Genomic DNA, 17,398 nt, shown 5'->3' with positions numbered 1-17,398 from the left:
ACGAGGAAGGAGTAACATGAAGAATACTGTATTCCAGGGCACGCGTGCATGCCTAGTCACTTCAGTTGTGTTTGACTCTTTGCAACACTGTGGACTGTAGCCCACCAGGCTCTTCTGTCCTTGGGATTCTCCAGGCAAGAATACTGGAGTGGGTTGCCATGCCCTCCTCCTGGGGATTTCCCAACCCAAGGATCGAACCCACATCTCGTATGTCTCCTGCACTGGCAGGTGGGTTATTTACCCACTAGCACCACCTGGGTAGAATCAATCAAAAGGAGTGTCTTCTGTGGTTAACAGGGTGCTGTCCCTGCTTCTGTCGGTTTTGTTGTTCTTACTGTTTTTCATAAGGTAGGTATGTAAGTAAACCAAACTATTGCATGGTGAGAGGGATGACAGATATTCTGCACAAGAGACTAAAGGTTTAAATTTAAAAACATTTTGATATGTAATGTAACAGAGATGATAAAAACAGCAACCTCATTCCATGTACTCTTTAAACACTTTCATATATTAATATTTAGTATCAGAAGCACACCTGCAAGGTTGGTCTTATTGACCCAGTGTTACAGATGAGGACATGGAGAGACAGATACGGTGGCTTGCACAGCCAGGAAGCAGCAGGGCCAAGCTTTGAAGCCAGGCAGCCTGACGCCCTTACACTGCTGAAGGTGCTGTATCATGTCTTCTGTGTACAGGGACAGGTGGGAAAATGGGGCATAACAGCAGCACACCAGGAAAAACCAAGAAATAAACCGTGGAGGACAAGTCCTCTGGGTGATGCGGCTGGCAATGAAAGCTAATGTAATGTAGCCTCGGGTTGCAATGAAAGAAGCGCAGAGGGAGTTGGCAGTCTAAGCTGCCTCTAGGCCTCTGTGCTCAGTCCTGCTGTCTGAGGAGGGCAGAAAGGAGACAGAGATGGCATCCTGGAAGACCACTCAGCTACTGAACAGCTGCAACGGGCAGGGAGAATTCTATCTATCCCTCGTTGACATCAAAGGCTCATACCCAAGAGTACAACCTCTGGGGACACAGAGTTTGGATCAACCCAAAAAGTGTTTCTAAATGTGGAAGTCCCTAATGCCTTGGTGGTCTGTGCCCAGGGGTGAGGAACTCCCTGTGACTAGTGACGCTCTATCACTGGCACACGGAGCCAGGACTGCAGGGCCTGGTGGCATGATGTGTTACTCCAGTTGGTCTCTTGGGTCCCTCCCTCCCCGTGCAGGAGTGCAATGTTTGTTTTTTTTTCCCTTCCCCAAACCATCCTTGATCACTGAACTGCATGTGGCTTGTCTTTACTGTGGTCCTCCTTGCTTATACTTCCTTTGGGCACTGGCTGTATGCAGCCTTGAGATTTTAGTATGTTCTTCACCAGCGATATTGTCAGCTCTCTGAGGAAAGGCCCTGTGATTTGACCATTTCAGTGTTCCCAGCCCAGGCCTTTCATTAAAGTAGAGGACAATGAAATGAGTTTCAGATGGAGTGCAAATCAAACCCTGCCAGCGGGCCCTGTGAAAGCTTATGGGTGGCAAAGTGGTGGTGCCATTCTTACTGTTACTTATGGAAACTCAGAATAGAGATATTAATGGTAGATAGCTATAAAGTAGGACAGAGCTGAAGGGTGAAATCAAATGGTATATACTGCAAATATTATCAAATGACACTGGATTGGCTAACCATGACTTCAAAATACTAAAGATTCATACAAAGTTCCGTATTTAGATGTTACAACTTAAATGCCAAATACTATTATAGGGTGCCTTTGAACTAGTGATATGTTTAAATCATAATAAGACCACAGGTATATCAACTCTAAAAAAATAAATAAAAAGGCTTTTGCTTTTAGATAGTGGTAAGAGATAGGATTAAAAGCCAAGACCACCCACTTCTTATTCCACCTGCTGCTAGATTACCATGTGATATTAGGCGAGTCATGGTTCTTCTATGGGCCCCTGGACCCTCATCTCTGAAAGATCGTTGATGAGGATAGCCAACGGCTCAGTTAAGTGACTTCAGACACCTGATTCCTGAGAATTCTGCTTTAAAGTGAGATGTCCAATTTCCATTTAGGAAACAGGAAGTCCAAGCACTCTACAGTGGTTAGACCATGATAGGGACTCTGATTTAAGATACCACATGTTTAGGGGGGACAATGACAAAACAGAATGGAAGCAGATGTGAGAGATGAGGATGGTGAGAGGTCTGTAATCTCATCAGGTTAGCTGAAGCCCTGAATGGGAGAGAACCCTGACGCAGGTTAAGTTGGCTGTTGGATGCCTGACTTTTAATCTCAGCTTTGCCAATTAACAGTGATGGAACCCTAGACACTTCCGGGTTTTTTTCCTCTGTAAGATGCTAGCAATTATCTTAACCAGCTCACAGATTGCTGCAGATAATTCTCACATTTTAGAATGTCCTTAGCACAGTGCCTGAGTCTAGCTTAGTACTCAATACATGATGGATTTTAACTGTTATCAGATGCCATTTTCCAGTATTTGTAGGGCTTTCAGAAGGAAAAAGTGCCGGGAAGCAGGGCAAAGAGACTACTGGGAGAAAGTTACAGCAGAAGATATCTTAGCTCCTTATATGATGGGATATTTTAATGAACAGAGTTAATGAGTCACCTCTGGTGTCATGGGTTTCCTGAGATGTCGTTAGCGGGCTGTCATCAGGACATTTAGGAAGCTGCAGGATCAATGACAAGCAGAAACCCTGCAGAGAGGAGAGTTCGACCATAAGATCTCAGAGGCTCCTTTAATGGACAACATCTGGGAGCTTGTAGGGGCACAGGGTCGAGCCGTCAACTCAGCTCTCTGTCCCGCTGCTCTTCTCCAGGAAGCCGAGGAGGCCTGGGATTGCAACACACACCACACGTGACAGGAAACTGCTGGCCTGTGGGGTCAGAACGGGCTTGGACACCTAGCTCCGGCCTGGTGAGCTAGGACGAGTGTCTCGAATCCTCCTGGGGGTCACTCTCCCGACTTGTAAAGTGGAGGTGACAGTACCCTCCTCACAAGGCGACTGCACACAATACAGGAGGTACCTGGAGCACGGTCCTATCTCATCAAGGTGGCCCTCTCTCCTGGCTCCCCAGGCAAACACAGGCAGCGAGTGCCTCACTCTCATGGTGCCACGTACTCAGGAGGGAATGCAGGAGGGCCTGGGGTAGGGACAGATGACACAGGAAAGCTGCAGAAGGAGCACAGCAGGGCGACCTGCAAGGCCTAGGAGCTTTGGAAGCTGCAGCCTGCTGGTGACACTGGGGTGAGAACAGTTGGAATGCCATGGAGGGCTGCATGGGGGTGGGGATTCCTGTTATTTTTAATCCAATGCCAAATCACTGTGTTTCTGTCTGGGCCTGAGGAAGACCACAGACTGGGCAAGTGCTTCTTCAAGTCGCAGTCTTTCCAGGAGTCAGACTGTCAGAGCTCATCCTCCTCAAAACCCCAAACTACATTTACCTGAAAAACAAACAGGAATATTCTGGAAAATGGTGACAATTTATCAAGAGACTAATTATCATTTCAGCTAGTCTGGAATAGCAATGAGTCCCTTTTAAAGAGAGGCAGACCTTGCGATGACTATGGCTTAGCCAGCTTTCCCAGTAAGATATAACTTCAGGGCAGCTTTCCACAGCAGCTCATATGTAAAAATGAGCAGGGGAAAATGCAAAGGTATCGAGGAGACAGGCACTTTTCAAAAGCCATAATTATGTCTAAAATCTTGACTGCCTCTTGAATATTTTAAATGGAAGAGGGATGGATCACTTAAACTTCTGAAATATATTTTTTTTTAAAAGGCAGGTTCTAATAAACAATTCATCACTAATTGGGAGGGCCCTCAAGCCAAAGGGAAAGTTTAGTGCAGGATTTTGGCCAAATAATCATGGGGAAGAACTTCTACCTGCTATGGTTAGTCTATAAAAGGGAAGCCCAGGTCTCTTTCTGAGAGGACAAAAAGTCCCAAGCAGTTACTGAGCGCTCATAAACCAGACACTGTAACCAATTCTTCTGTTATCTTATAGCAATCCCAGGACATGGATATTATGACTAGGTCCATTTTTACAGGTGAGGTAACTGAGTCAGAGAAAAGTTACTTAGCTCAGTCTTGGGTTCCTACTTTGCAAGCGGTGGAGCTGGAACTGAGAAGAATCAGACTGCTGGGCAGGGCTGGAACCAGGGTGAGTCAGGTGGGGCTCCGTCCATGGGCACAAAATATAAGGAGATGCCAATAAACTCAGTTGCAGTTACTGCTAAGTCACTTCATCATGTCCGACTCTTTGCGACCCCATGGACTGTAGCCTACCAGGCTCCTCTGTCCATGGGATTCTCCAGGCAAGAATACTGGAGTGGCTTACCATGCCCTCCTCCAGGGGATCTTCCAGACTCAGGGATCAAACCTGCGTCTCTGATGTCTCCTGCTTTAGCAGGCAGGTTCTTTACCACTAGTGCCACCTGGGAAACCCCCAAAACTCAGTGAATCAAGATAAATAATATTTTTAGGAAACATTTCAAAAATCAAGATCACTAGGGGAAAAAACTCATGATGAGCAAAATATCAACATTTTAAATACAGTTGGGATCTAAATCTGCACTTGCCTGTCTTCACCTCACTCTCCTCACCCTGATCTTGGCCTGATTGCTCGGCAATACCGACGCCGAGTCTGAACAGGTGGTCCAGGCCTCAGGAATGATGGAAATAGGGCCGACTGTTCGGTATGTGACAATCGGTGACACATACCCAGAGATCTCGGTGGGGGTGAATGCAGCGTAATCAGATACACCCTGTTTGCCCAGCCTTCATCCGTGCTTGCTCTTCCTGAGGATGGAGCAGCATCCACGGCTAGAACGCAGCTCTGAATCCCTACCGTTCTCACCGGTGGAGCCTAATGATGGCTGAGAAGAGATCTCTGTGTGTCTTAAACTAAATCCAGGGCGGCGCTTCACTGCTCCTGTTGCCAGGCCAGGTGGTCATCGAGTTGGGGAAGATGCTGCATCTGAAGACATCTTCTTCAGGGAAAAGTGAACATGGAGAAGTAATCTTGATTTGTGAAATCATGCCAGCACGGAGGACCGTGTCAGGAGGCTTTCTGGCAAATAAAGAAGTTCATGGAGGAAGTGAAGGGTTTTCTTCAACTGGAACAACCAGGGGAAAGGCAGAAAAAGGCAGTGCTTATTCACAGTATCCTTTGACAAGTATTCAGTGCCAGAAGGCAGGAGAATAAGGCTCTGGCCACTGTTTACCGTGGCCTGTGGAGCTGTTTATGCCAGCTTTCTGGATTCAGCACCTCGCATGGTCTAAATGAGTAGAAAAAGGGAGGAAAGAAGAGAGAGACACCAGAGCCTGACCTGCCATGAGAAAGGGCATCCGTAGTCTCTCCCACACTCTTTTCTCCCGCCTCCTCTTTCTTCCTTTCTTCTCTCTTAAAACTCCCATCTCATTTAACATCCTGCATACTGGCCTCTCTGCCTGAGCAAAAAGCTTGACCGTAGAAACTCTGAGAACAATGCTCTATCTCAATAAGCATCTCAGAACTCTGCAACTGTCAGACGACTAATTAAACCAAATAACAGTGAAATTTTGCCTCCAGTTCTAACAAACGTGCATTATTCACAAGCACTTAGAATTTAAAAGTGCCTTCCTTTTTAAAGTTAAATAAACTGTCCGGGAGGTAAGTGAGCTTTGGTTTACAAAACACTTTGTCTTACTTTCAACTGAGTTACTTAATACTCCCTCCCATAATCTATTTCCATTGATTCCTCCTTCATCAACTGCTCATGCATTCCAACATACTCAGAGCTGCAAAGAACTCCACTGCTGATTCACCAGGGAGGCAACTATATTCAGTTTTAAAGAAAAAAAAAAGATACAAATAAGAATCCACTTAAGCCAGTAATTTTTTTAAAATAGAGCTTTCCTCTTAATTATAATATAGCATTAGGTTTTTTTTCTGTTTCATTCTTCTTCTAAATTCATAATGATACTATCAAACAGTAACAAATATAAATTTGTGCAGCCTGGAATATGCAATTTAATCATAAGCAGTAATTTCCATATCACAGAGGAGGGAAAAAAAAATCAGATGATTAAACTCCAGTGCATGAGGACCAATCCTGAATTAAATTTTACTCTGCTAAAGTTAGGTTTTGTACAGCAATATCAAGAATGGTTTAAAGGTAATAGTAAAACATTTACTGTTATATTAAAACTCCGTGCCCCAAAGTGTTTACCAAAGATCAAACTGCTGTTCTTTTTTTGCAAATTAAAAATGCCTTGCAGACATCTTCAAAACCTCTTGAAAGAATAGGCAATGTTATCACAGCAATCTCACTAATATTTCCCTTCTTTACTCCTTCCCTTCCCCCTTTGAGTCTGAAATGATGCTTTTTTTGCAGGGGAAAAAAAAAAAAGAATCAGAAAACACTTCATATCACTGCCTCAGTGAGAACTGACCTTGTTTATTATACAGTCCAGCCCCCCTCATCGCCTGCTCAGAGGATTTCAAGATTCAGATTTTTGCAACTTTCTAGTAAACTCCAAGGTGGGAAGAAGAGACTGTAGGTAACGGGATCCATGGACTAGAAAGATGTTAATCCTGACAAACTGCTGAAGCAGTAGCCTGAACCACAGCTAGATTGAATTCGGTCTCTCCTGAGAGGTCCAGACAAGGCCGGTGGTAACAAAACTGCTTTTCATGGTGCCCTCAAAAGCAGATGGGCCCCAGGCACACAGCTGGAGCAGGGCGCCATTGCCCTCTAGTGGCCAGAAGTGCAATTTTCCGCGAAGGAACCCATTTCCAGAGACGCACAAGGCTCTCAATGTCAGGGCAAAATGATAGCAGAGATGTTTAATTGTCCTCCTCGAGTGTTTTCTTTAGTTCTTCTTTGCCCATAGAGGAGGCTGTGGATGGATATCATAGTAGTACTGATGGAAACCTCACCCTTACTCATACTGGTACAACAGAATTTGTCCAACTTTCTCCAGCTTAAAAAAAAAATTTTTTTTACCAGACCTGTTGATGTTTTTCCCTTAGTCCCTTAAATCACACACACACACACATAGAGAGAGAGAGGACCAAAGACATTTACATATTTCAGGGGCAATAACTTTGAGCCAAAAAGACTGACAACTACAGTGGCTGGTAAATCTAGGACAGGGGTTCTTGACATATCTGGTAACTTTGCATGAAACAATGACCAGTTGCATAAGGGGGGGAATATCCCAAGCACATTTCAATCTCTTAAATCACTGGCTGGTGAATTTACACAATAGTGAGATTTTCTAGTAAGGAAAAAAAAATGTACAAGATAGTAGTTATTCTGCAAATTTGACAGTTAAAAAAATGTTGGCTACCGACTTTTAAACTCTTTAGACCACTGTCTTATCATTATTATTTAATGATAAGGTATTCCTATGATCAAAGTGAAAGCAATCAATATTGAAAAAAAAAAACTTAAACAAAATGATCATGTTTCTGGAACTTCTGCCTACATAAATGTGTAGAAAATGAAGGCAGAGTAAAATCAGATTTGCAGATCTCCTTTAGATGGTTCCGAAAATAGCTTTGAATATCACAGATCAAAGTTTACGTTAACTGTCAACTTCATAAGTCACAGACGTTCACAGGCAAGGTTCTGAGACACACTATGCTCAAGGGAGTGTAGCTCTGGCATTGTAAATCAAGCTTTGAGGTCAAAGTCATGGCATTTCCCATATGAGGATCCCCAAACCAGAATCTTTACAAAGCAGCCGTGTAATTCTATTCAAAGTGGAAGAAAAACCATGAATTATGAAGACAAGTGCATTAAAGGAGCATGAAATTGATCCGTATTCCCCCAAATCACGGCATGGCTCTCCACCCTGCCCCCACCCCTTTTCAAGAGCAAACAAACACACACACACACCCACAGCCACCACTGCAAAGAGGAACCTTGAGTTCTGGGTCAAAAAAAAAAAAAACAGTTGTAACTTAAAAAAAAAATTCTCAAATTAACAAAAGATTGCATCTTAATTGAAAACAGAATTTGCATTTCTAGTAATTTTACTGTCTAGCGTTCAGATAAGAATGCAGAACATAATGAAAGTTCTGAAGTACTATCAAGATGGTCCACTGCTTCAATTAGAGCTACTTCCAAAGCCTATTTTTCTAGTAAGCAGTAAGCTCAGTTTGAGTAAATCCACATGCCTGGGCCTCAACAGATTATCCTATCTCAGTCCTTCCAATGCAGCTGCCTCCCCCAAGGGTGGGGAGGGTTTCCCCCCCCCCCAACAACATAATAAAATGACCAACTTATACAGACTCCAGAACAACATGGAAAAAAAATCATCATAATAATTTTGAATAATAAAATGTGACTGCAAGACATTTTAAATGTATTAATTTGCATTGTTTCAAAAACAGCATGTAGAGCTAATTCTCACTCAAGGAAACTTTCCCGTCCTCTCAGATGCTTTTCCTTGGTCTGTACTTGAAAACTACTCACATTCCATCGTACTGGGCAGGATTTCAGTCTTGCAGAGAGGTTTGAATTCTAGGGCCCACTGGCCAACTCTAAAACTTTGAATCAGAGCTCATGACTAAGGAACTTCAGTGAGCACGAGCTTCAGGGTCCCACTGGCCTTGGCCCCAACCCTCTGTCTCTTTGCTTTGCAACTTTTATTCCTTTGTTCTACTGGACTGAGACCAGGCTCTCCTGCAGCTGGGGTTTGGGCAGTGATTACTTCTGGATTCTGCTGTCTGAGTCTCTCTATTTGTAGGAAAAATAATTCCAGGATTAATGAAATGAAGGTCAGCCTCATCTCTTCTCTCTCATCGTATTAGGCTCTAGCTCTCGGAGCCCCGCGTGGCAAATGTGCTGATGCGATGATGCTGGCGGATCCTCGCTCCTGAGAACACTTCTACGTCCCCTTCCCTGGGAAATCCAGACACCCCGCAAAACCATCGATGCCTGCCGCAAGCCCAAGTGATAAAGACATCGACCCGTGTCCTCTCACCAGATTAATCACTGTGGCTTCCCTGTGATTAAACCGAAAACTTACTCTACTTCAAATAAAAACGATAGGAATGATCGAAAGAGGAAAATAAGGCGCGATTTCAGAGCCACCCGACAAAGGTTTGTTTAGGGAGGGAAGACTTTACAGGCATGTCTATACCTTCATGCAGCGGGGTTTTAGAAACAACCTTCCACCCCACCCCTAGGAACGACCCGTCGCCATGCAGAGGCGGCGTTATTAAATGATGAGAAGATGCAATTTCTTAATAGCAGTGCGATGGCCCATGAAATCCCTGCTGCATTATTAGCAAAGCAACAGGGCTTTTCTTTTTCAAGCATTTAGAAAACCTTTCACGCGGGAGAAGGCGTGCGGACACCACCGCTCCCTACCCCACCCCGTCCCCACTTCCACCCTCACCCCCAGAAAACGAGGAACAAGGCCTTGGCAAGAAATGGGATGAAGAAGCGCGACCCGGGGGGTGGGGAGGTGACGTTCGCTGACCCCACTTTCTCTGGGGACTCTCTTCTTCACAGCACCAGGCGGGCCTCCTATAGCTACACCGGGGTGTAAAGGGAGAGGGTTGCTCTCCTCGCCGCCCCCACATCCTGCGGGTTTCTCCAGGCTCCTCACTCGCCGCTCGGGTTCGGGGCAAAGATGCGGGAGGGAGGCCGTGCGCGCGGAGCTGGAAAGGCTGGGCGCACTCCGGGAGGAGGCGCAGGCTGCGGGGAAGGCTCGCTTCGCAAAGTTAACGTTGACCCGGGCAGGCTGCGCCAAGCCTCAGCCAGAGCGAGCCCGAGCCTGAGCCGCTCACGTATCGCCCCTGGAGCTGGCGGGAGCTGACACACTTTCCCCGGAGACCCCGGAAGACACTCCGGCTTGAAGGCTGGAGCGCGCACCGCAGTCAGCAGCCCCCCCCCCCCCGCCCCCGAGCCGCAGTCAGCGGACCCAAACCCACGCTCTAAAAGTGCGGGGGAATCGCCGACCCGAGCTGGGTTCCTGCCGTTTCCCGGGGCTTCCCCGTCGATCTCGATGGAAGAACTGAGTCCCCGGGAGCGCTCGGTCGGGATAGGGGAGGAAGGGTTAGGGACCCTGCAGAGCACGGTCATGTCGTCGCTTTCAGAAAGAGGCGCAGCGCGGGCGGGAGGGCACCGCGCTGGGGGCGACTTTCCCCGGGAGACCTGACCGGGGGCGGTCGGCGCGTCCGGGGCCGCAGCTCTGCAGCCTCCAGCTCCAGCCGGGTGCAAAGCCCCTCTCTCGAGGCCTCGGCGCAGACCCGCTAAGAGACCGGAGCTGCAGGGAGAGACTGGAGCGCACATCTGGCGCCTCTGCCCCCTGAGCGCCCGCGCCCACAACTGGCTCCCTTCTTCCTTTTCGATTTTTAAACAAATCTTCTCTTACCTCCGCCCTCCCCAGTCCGCTTAGCATTTGTGAAACCTTGTCGAGTCAGTCCTCCCCACCCACACACCCCGCTCGCCAGACATTCTCATCCAGAGATCAACCCCCCCCCCCGCACCCACCCCAAAGAAGCCCCATCCAGGCGAGAGGAAGGCACTGGCGGCGCGCCTCACCTGGGGCCCGGGAGGGTGGGCGCGGGATGCGGGCCGTCGGTCCCTGGCGCAGGGCGAGCGCAGCGGTGTCAGCCCCGGCCCCTGTCCGGGTCCCATTCACAAGTCGGCGGCGGCTGCGAGCGGCCCCCGCGGCATCTGCTCGCGACGCTCCCCTCGGCTGGCGGCGGCCGCGGAATGAGCCGCCGAGCGCGCTAGTGGCAGGAATGAGAAACCGGGGGGAGGTGGCGGGCGGGGTGGGGGGGCGGAGAAGGAGGGAGGCCGCCGCTGGGAGGGAAGGAAAGGGCGGGGGGGCGGAGAGGAGCCGAGGCCGCAAGACACGGCTAGCCGGGCCTCGCGGAGGCTGCGGGGGCCGGCCAGTCCGCGCCCCTCCCCCCAGGGACCCCCGGGATGTCAGCCCGGGGATTCGTGGCCACCCTCCTACCCCGCTCTGGGTCGCCGCACTCCGGATCCCCTGGGTCTCAGATGGAGTCTGGAGCGGCTGAAGTTGGGCTCCAGGGACGCACAGCCAATCAGGGAGGGCGGCAGAGGAAAGCTGGGGAGGGCCCCGGGGCCCCTCTTTCCTCCTTCGCCCAAATCCGCTCCAGCTGGTCAGGCTGGGCCCTGGCCCAGGAGGCTTGGGTGGTGGGTAGGGGGGAAAGTATCGCCCAAGTGGGGGAGGCAATCGGGAACTGTGCCTCCTCACTCCGACACCCCACGTTCCAAAGATCCCTCCACGTCGGCGGCTTCTGCCCTGCCCCCTCTCTCCATCCCTAGCAAACTCTGCTAAGGGTGCGGATGGTGAAACCTGGAGGAGGGAGACTTTGGACTTGGGAAGAGCCACGTCTCCTTCTACCCCAGGTCTCCCTCCCGCCACCCATCTCCACAGCCTAGTGTGCGTAAGGGGAACGGGGCCGGGGACGGGGGCCAGGATCGCTTAACCAGGGTCGGCCCGGCCCCCGCCCCAGGCAGGTAAGTGGCCTCCGCCCGCACGAAGGGTCACTTGTTGCCTCAGGCCCCTTCGCTGCGCCCCCCACCCCAGGCTCCGTGGAGAGTGCGGTTCTGCGGGAGACCCGGCCTAAGGACTCAGTGCCCGCATCCTTCCTGAGTCCTGCCCTGTATCCCTCTAAGAAGACTCCTTGGAAGAAGGGACCCCAGGCCTGCTTCCTGCCCTTGCGGAGTCGCCGGGAGAAAACGCTGGCCGGGACTGGGCTTCGGAATCACGGCAGGGACTGGGCGGGGCGCTCGTGCCTCGGGGAACGGAATTGGGACCCGCACACGCTGCCGTCCCTAGGGAGGAAGGGGGACAACTGTGACCGGAGGGGGACCCCTGGCCGGAACAAGTTTCTCGGGTGGGAAGTGGCGAAAAAAGCAGAGGTGGAGGGAAGATGAAGCAGCAAAAGGATAACTGGAATCCTAGGAGGGACCGCGATGAGGACCGAAAAGGAGTGATGGGCTCGCCAGGAAGGGGGAGGGGGCGAGAGGGGTGCAGTCGGGCCGAGGAATTAACATTAAGAGGTCGAAAAAGGAATAGAGCGCCTCGGACAGCGCGCGAACGGGGAACTGAATTGGAGAGGTGGCGGGACCAAAGCTCGCCCCCGGGCTCCCCGCCCGGGGCTCGCGAGTCCGCGGAGCACAAGGAGCCGGGGCGTCCGCACGCGGCGCCCGGGATGCGCGCGGGGGCGGGCGGCGGGGCGGGGCCATCCGGGTACCACGCCCCCGCCCCCCGGGCGCCCGCGGGCTTCTCGGCGAGTCCGGGATCCCCCAGGCGCCGGAGGCCGCCCCCGCCCGCGTCCAGGGCAGAGCCGCCGAGTCTTTCGCCCTTAAACTGCTGGTCCCTGGGCTGGGGGGGAGGCCGCTGAGTTTGCCATTTCTCATTTCTTTTGCTCTTAAGTGCACCCCTCCCTTTACTTCCCGAAGGTCGCAAGGAGACAGGGCTCAGGGCGCCAGGTACCCACTCTCGCCGCACAGGTGCCCACGCGAGGCCCGCGTGAGGCCGAGGAGGCGGAACGCTTTCCCGGGAGCGCAGTGAGCGGGCCGCGGTCCCTGTCTCTTCTCCCTCCGCAGGTTGGTCCCTCACCCCGCGGAGCCCCCTCCACACCCTACCTGCGTCCTGTCTTAGCGTCTCTGGTCCTGTCTGTTCACCTTCCACTTCTTTGTTCTAAGCCCTGAAACCTGGAGTGTCTCCTCGGCCTCGGCCAAGGTCCCCAGCCTCTAACGGGGCAGAGCACGGTGATGGGGGCTCTGAGGCCCACGGCAGGAGGGAAGGGGGCCCGCTCTCCCTCAGGGATATCCACGTTTGGCTCTGTCTCGTGACGGTGGTCTGAATTTTCTCATGCTTTCCACGTAAGTGTAAGTGGGAACAAGAAGGGAGTGTGAAGGACTCTTCGGTCTAATTGCAGGTATACAAAAATGTCGAGGATCATTCATGATGGTTAGGACGTGACTTGATCCGTGAGAAAAGTCATTATTTCCATTTTGGAGGTACAACCAAGGAAGGGCCTTGTGTCACATGTGACCTGACGTTATATATCCTTTGCCTTTGTTCCAGAATTCGTCAAGTGACAGCAGTTTGGTGGTGGTGAGATTTTTTTTTTTAGACCAGGGGTCCCGTGGTCCATGGCCTGTTAGGAACCAGAAAGCAGAACAGAACCAAGCTTCATCTGCCACTTCACAATTGCTCCCCATCTCTGGCATAACCAGCCAGTCCCTGCTCTCGCTGACCCCCGCCCCCCCGCTGTGGAAATATGTGTTCCACAAAAGGATCCCTGGTGCCACAGAGGTTTCGGACTCTCCTGTGAATGATAACATCATTGGGTCTTAAAAAGTATGTTAAAAATCGTTTGGTAGATTTTTACTGACATTGCACACCTGAGTCAGATGGAACTCCGTGTATCAGGGCTGTCAGTATTCCTTTGCACAAACCAGCAGTTTTATGCCTGGGTGTCTACTTAAGACAACTAGAAACTAATGTCAGCCCACACACATGTACCTGAATAGCAGAATTAGCCATTGTAGCCATTAGCTGGAAACTGTCCAAGTGTCCATCTACTAGTGAGTGAATAAATAAAATGTGGTATATCCATATAATGGAATAGTATTTGGCATTAAAAAGAAAATAAATACAGGTGCATGTTACAACATGAATGAACCTAAAAAACATGTTAAGAGCCAGAGGCAGAAGCCCTATATTTTCTGATTCCTTTTATATGAAATGTTCCAAAAAGGAAAATTTATAATAGAGACAGAAAGCAGATCAGTGGTTGTCCCAAAGGTGTGAATAAAAATTGATGAAAATGGGCTTGAGGGAACTGTGTTGGATGATGAAAATGTTCTAAAATTGGATGATGATGATGGTTGCACAAATCTATACATTTACTAAAATTCATTGAGTCACAATCAAAAAGAAAGGCAAAAATTTTATTTTACACCTTTATTCCCAGAGTATCTATGACCTGCAGCTGAGCCCCACGGGGAAACTTTTTGCAAGGCAGTTTTATAGAGAAATGTGAAAAAAAAAAAAAAAAAAAAAGCTAGTTCTTGTGGAAAGATAACCATGCTTCTATTCAGCAAGTTCTATTTTGGCAAATGCTTTGGAGAATCTTATAAGTGTTAAAGCAAGTTAATTCCCCCCTTTCACTCTTAAGTGATTAATTCCTGAGAACCAGAGTTAGGCATTCCAGTTCGTGACATTTTAAACACACCTACACATAGGCACAGTACAAAGTGCACATTTCCGAGGGGATTTTTTTATGACTATGTTAGGTTCTGTCTTAGAAATCCATATCAAGCTCTTGGGTGGAGCATTGTGTGATTACAGTTTGGATTAAAAAAGGAAAAGAGAAAAAAAAAAAAACCTCTTTTTTGACAGTTTAGATTAAAAGGTTCGGTTCATCCAGGCAGCCGAAAGTTTGGGTGTTTATCTTAACTTGCCTCACCTTTCCTTCACCCTGTTCTTCACGGGAGGAAGCCAGGGTTCATAGTTGCTCTGGAGGCAGGATTAAACAGTCCCCTCTGCTTCCTGACTCTTCCAATCCAGACAGAGATGAAGCTCAAATGGGCCTTTTCTTGTCTTTGTCCTTGTCAGCAAGAAGCTGATAATTTCCTGTTGGTTCCTTCATCAAAGGTACCAGGCTGTCATCCCTTTGATGTGTCTGTCCTCAGACTCTGAAGATAGCCAGACCCTGCTGAGTCAGTTCCTTGTATTCACTTAGAAGTCCTAGGCTACCCCAGGCCTTCTCAAAGCTTCCTGCTCTAGAGACAGCCTTTGGTAAATGGTATAAAAAGAGAGGCAAGATCCAAATAGGGAGATGGCGTTATCACCTTGTGGTAGGCTCCCATTATGCCTTCCCCAGGCAGAGGGAGTATGCGGAGGAAGATTGAACAGGTATGCCTTTTCTGAACCAGACGTTTCAGATGGAGATTATCACAGCTGAGCCCACAGAGATAGGTAGGGAGACTGCAGGACTTGGCTCTGAGTCTGATTCTTGGTTTTGCTGCTTCCTAGTAAGTTTCTGTGAGATTCAGTTTACAGTTCCATAAAAGAGGGTTTGGTATCGGTGCCTGGATTGTTGCAGGGATTAAACGTGCCCATATACCTACAGCAGTGAGCACTGTGCTTCAAGCAGAGGCTCAATAGATGAAAGTTATTAATTATTATTATTAATTATGAGGTCTGGTTATTATCACACCTTAAATCACCTGGGCAAGAAAGAAGTCATGTTATAGTTATGAATCATAACAATGTGGAGTTTCAGCTTATCATAAATGATACTAGTAATAAAACTTTTGGTCAAGAATATTTAGCAGTTCAGAATTTACTGACACTGTGAGGCCTGTCATGGGTCATATAGAATTAGATGTGCCAACCTTGGGGGCACAGGCCTTAGATTCATGTCCTAGATCTGCAAATTCACTGAACTACCTTGGGTAAATCATTCTCTTTGTCTGAGCCTTAGTTTCCATAGATGTAAATGAGAATTTATCCAATGTAAGTTCTGAGGAGGATCCTTCCAGAGCTGAAAGTCAGGCTATAGAGATTCCCCATGGACAGAGGAGCCTAGTGGACTTCAGCTCCTGGGGTCACAAAGACTTAGACAAGACTAAGCAGCTTTGCAGAGCACAGCACGTGAAACTTAAAAGGGGCTTCCCTGTTGGGGCCGCCAGGGAAGCCGCAGATGGTCAAGAACCTGCCTACAAGACACCTCTTAAATGCAATTCCCCTTTCTGCCACTAGGAGCAGTCAGACAGTCATCTCGGGCTAAGCCCTGACTCCAGGCATTCCCTGTCTCAAACAGACCCTCTTTAACTCTGTTAGTAATGCTTCATTTTCTTTCCCTCTCACCTAGACTGTAAGTTCCCTCAGGGCAGGTATGATAGTTTTCGGTTTTGTTTATATCCCCAGCATCTAGTACATTAAAAATCCAGTCAATATATTTGATTAATTGATAATGTTAAGCAATATTGTTTACTAAGGCTGGTCTATCAGTCAAATATTAGGGTATGAATGACCCCAGCATTCAGTGGCTTAAAATAATAATTATATATTTTCATACATCTGTGGGTTGGCTGGGGTTGCCTGGTCTAGACTGGGCTGAACTGTGGCAACTCTGCTCAGCTTCCTGTGTTTCTCATCCTCCTTCTTGGGGCTATCTTGGGCGTACTCTCCCGGTGATGGCAACTGCACAAGACATCAAGCAGAATTATGCATAATGTCTTGAGGTATAGGCTTAAAACTGGAAACTCTCTTTTCTGTCTCATGTTGTTGGCCTAAGCACACCATTTGGCCTGACTGAAAGCAAAGGGGTGGAGAAATATAATCTGATTTTTTAATGGAAGAAATTTGAGAAGTCGCATAACAAAGAGTCTCAATTCAGAGAAAGGTAAAGAGTTGGAGTATTGATGCCCATTCCTGTAAGTAAAACCAGGTTTCCATCATGTCACCATCCTGGGTCATCTTGGGTTGTCAGGGCCCATGGGTTATATTTCATAATAATGAATACAGTAGTCTAGAGGAGACAGAATATCTCCTCTACAGAATACAACATTAGAGGAGACAGAAAATCAGAATTAAATTGCAGTATCCTACCAAACTGTTGTCACTGTGTCCCCTTTATTCTGAGGTTCAAGTTGGAAAGAAAGAAAGCAAGCAGAAATAATAATGTAATAATATTAATCACCCACTTATATATAAAACTAGAAATTCTCAAAACATTCCTTCAAAGTATGTATTATTATCCTTATTTTACAGATGAGAGAATTGAGGCAAGGAAACTACATATATTGCTCAATATAAATGCAACTGATAAGTAATGGAGCTGAAACTCCAACCTCTGTATGTTTGACCCACAAGCTTGCCCTGTCAGTGGAGGAGCTCAGGCAGCAGATTCTAATCTTGACATCTTTAGGGGGGTTGGGGGAAAGAGAGAGAAGATCTTGCCTCTACACCAAAGACAGAGGACATCCATTGGATCCCTAGGCACAGTGCCTGGAACACAATAGGTGCACAAAAATACTTTTATGAAAGGGTAAAAGATGAAAGAGTGAGAGGAAGTAAGAGAAAGAGGAAGGGAAGGTCAATAGAAGTAGAGAAAAGAGGAAGAAGGAAAATATAAGAGATGATATAAGTATGTTGATCCATTTGGAAAAACCATAGTTTTCCATCATGGGCAGAAATCTGTGGATTCTGAGGGTCATTTGTCCCCCACCCCTACTCATGCTGAGAACAGTGGCCCCATCCCTGCCTCTATGCCGCAGCCTAGAGAGTGCAGCCTGAGCCAGCCCTCAACTATTTTGCTGATCTACCAGTCTCTGCCTTGATCAATCAAGACACACTCATTTTCTTGTTCAAAGGCAGTTGTACT

The 17,398-nt window shown here is 48.2% G+C and overlaps 1 protein-coding gene across 1 annotated transcript in view; it reads right to left on the bottom strand.

Moving 5' to 3' along the window:
* CDH11 (cadherin 11) overlaps positions 1–10,749 on the bottom strand; it is a 153,899-nt gene extending 143,150 nt beyond the window's left edge. The window contains exon 1 of the mRNA XM_040253737.1: positions 10,560–10,749. The gene's annotated coding sequence lies outside the window, so the exon portion shown is untranslated. The remainder of the gene's footprint in view (positions 1–10,559) is intronic.
* Positions 10,750–17,398: the final 6,649 nt, after the last annotated feature.

The sequence above is a fragment of the Oryx dammah genome, unplaced genomic scaffold, assembly GCF_014754425.2.
Source record: "Oryx dammah isolate SB20612 unplaced genomic scaffold, SCBI_Odam_1.1 HiC_scaffold_13, whole genome shotgun sequence".
NCBI lineage: Eukaryota > Metazoa > Chordata > Mammalia > Artiodactyla > Bovidae > Oryx > Oryx dammah.
Note: the sequence above shows the minus strand (reverse complement) of the source record. Positions and strands in the feature narration are given on the sequence as shown.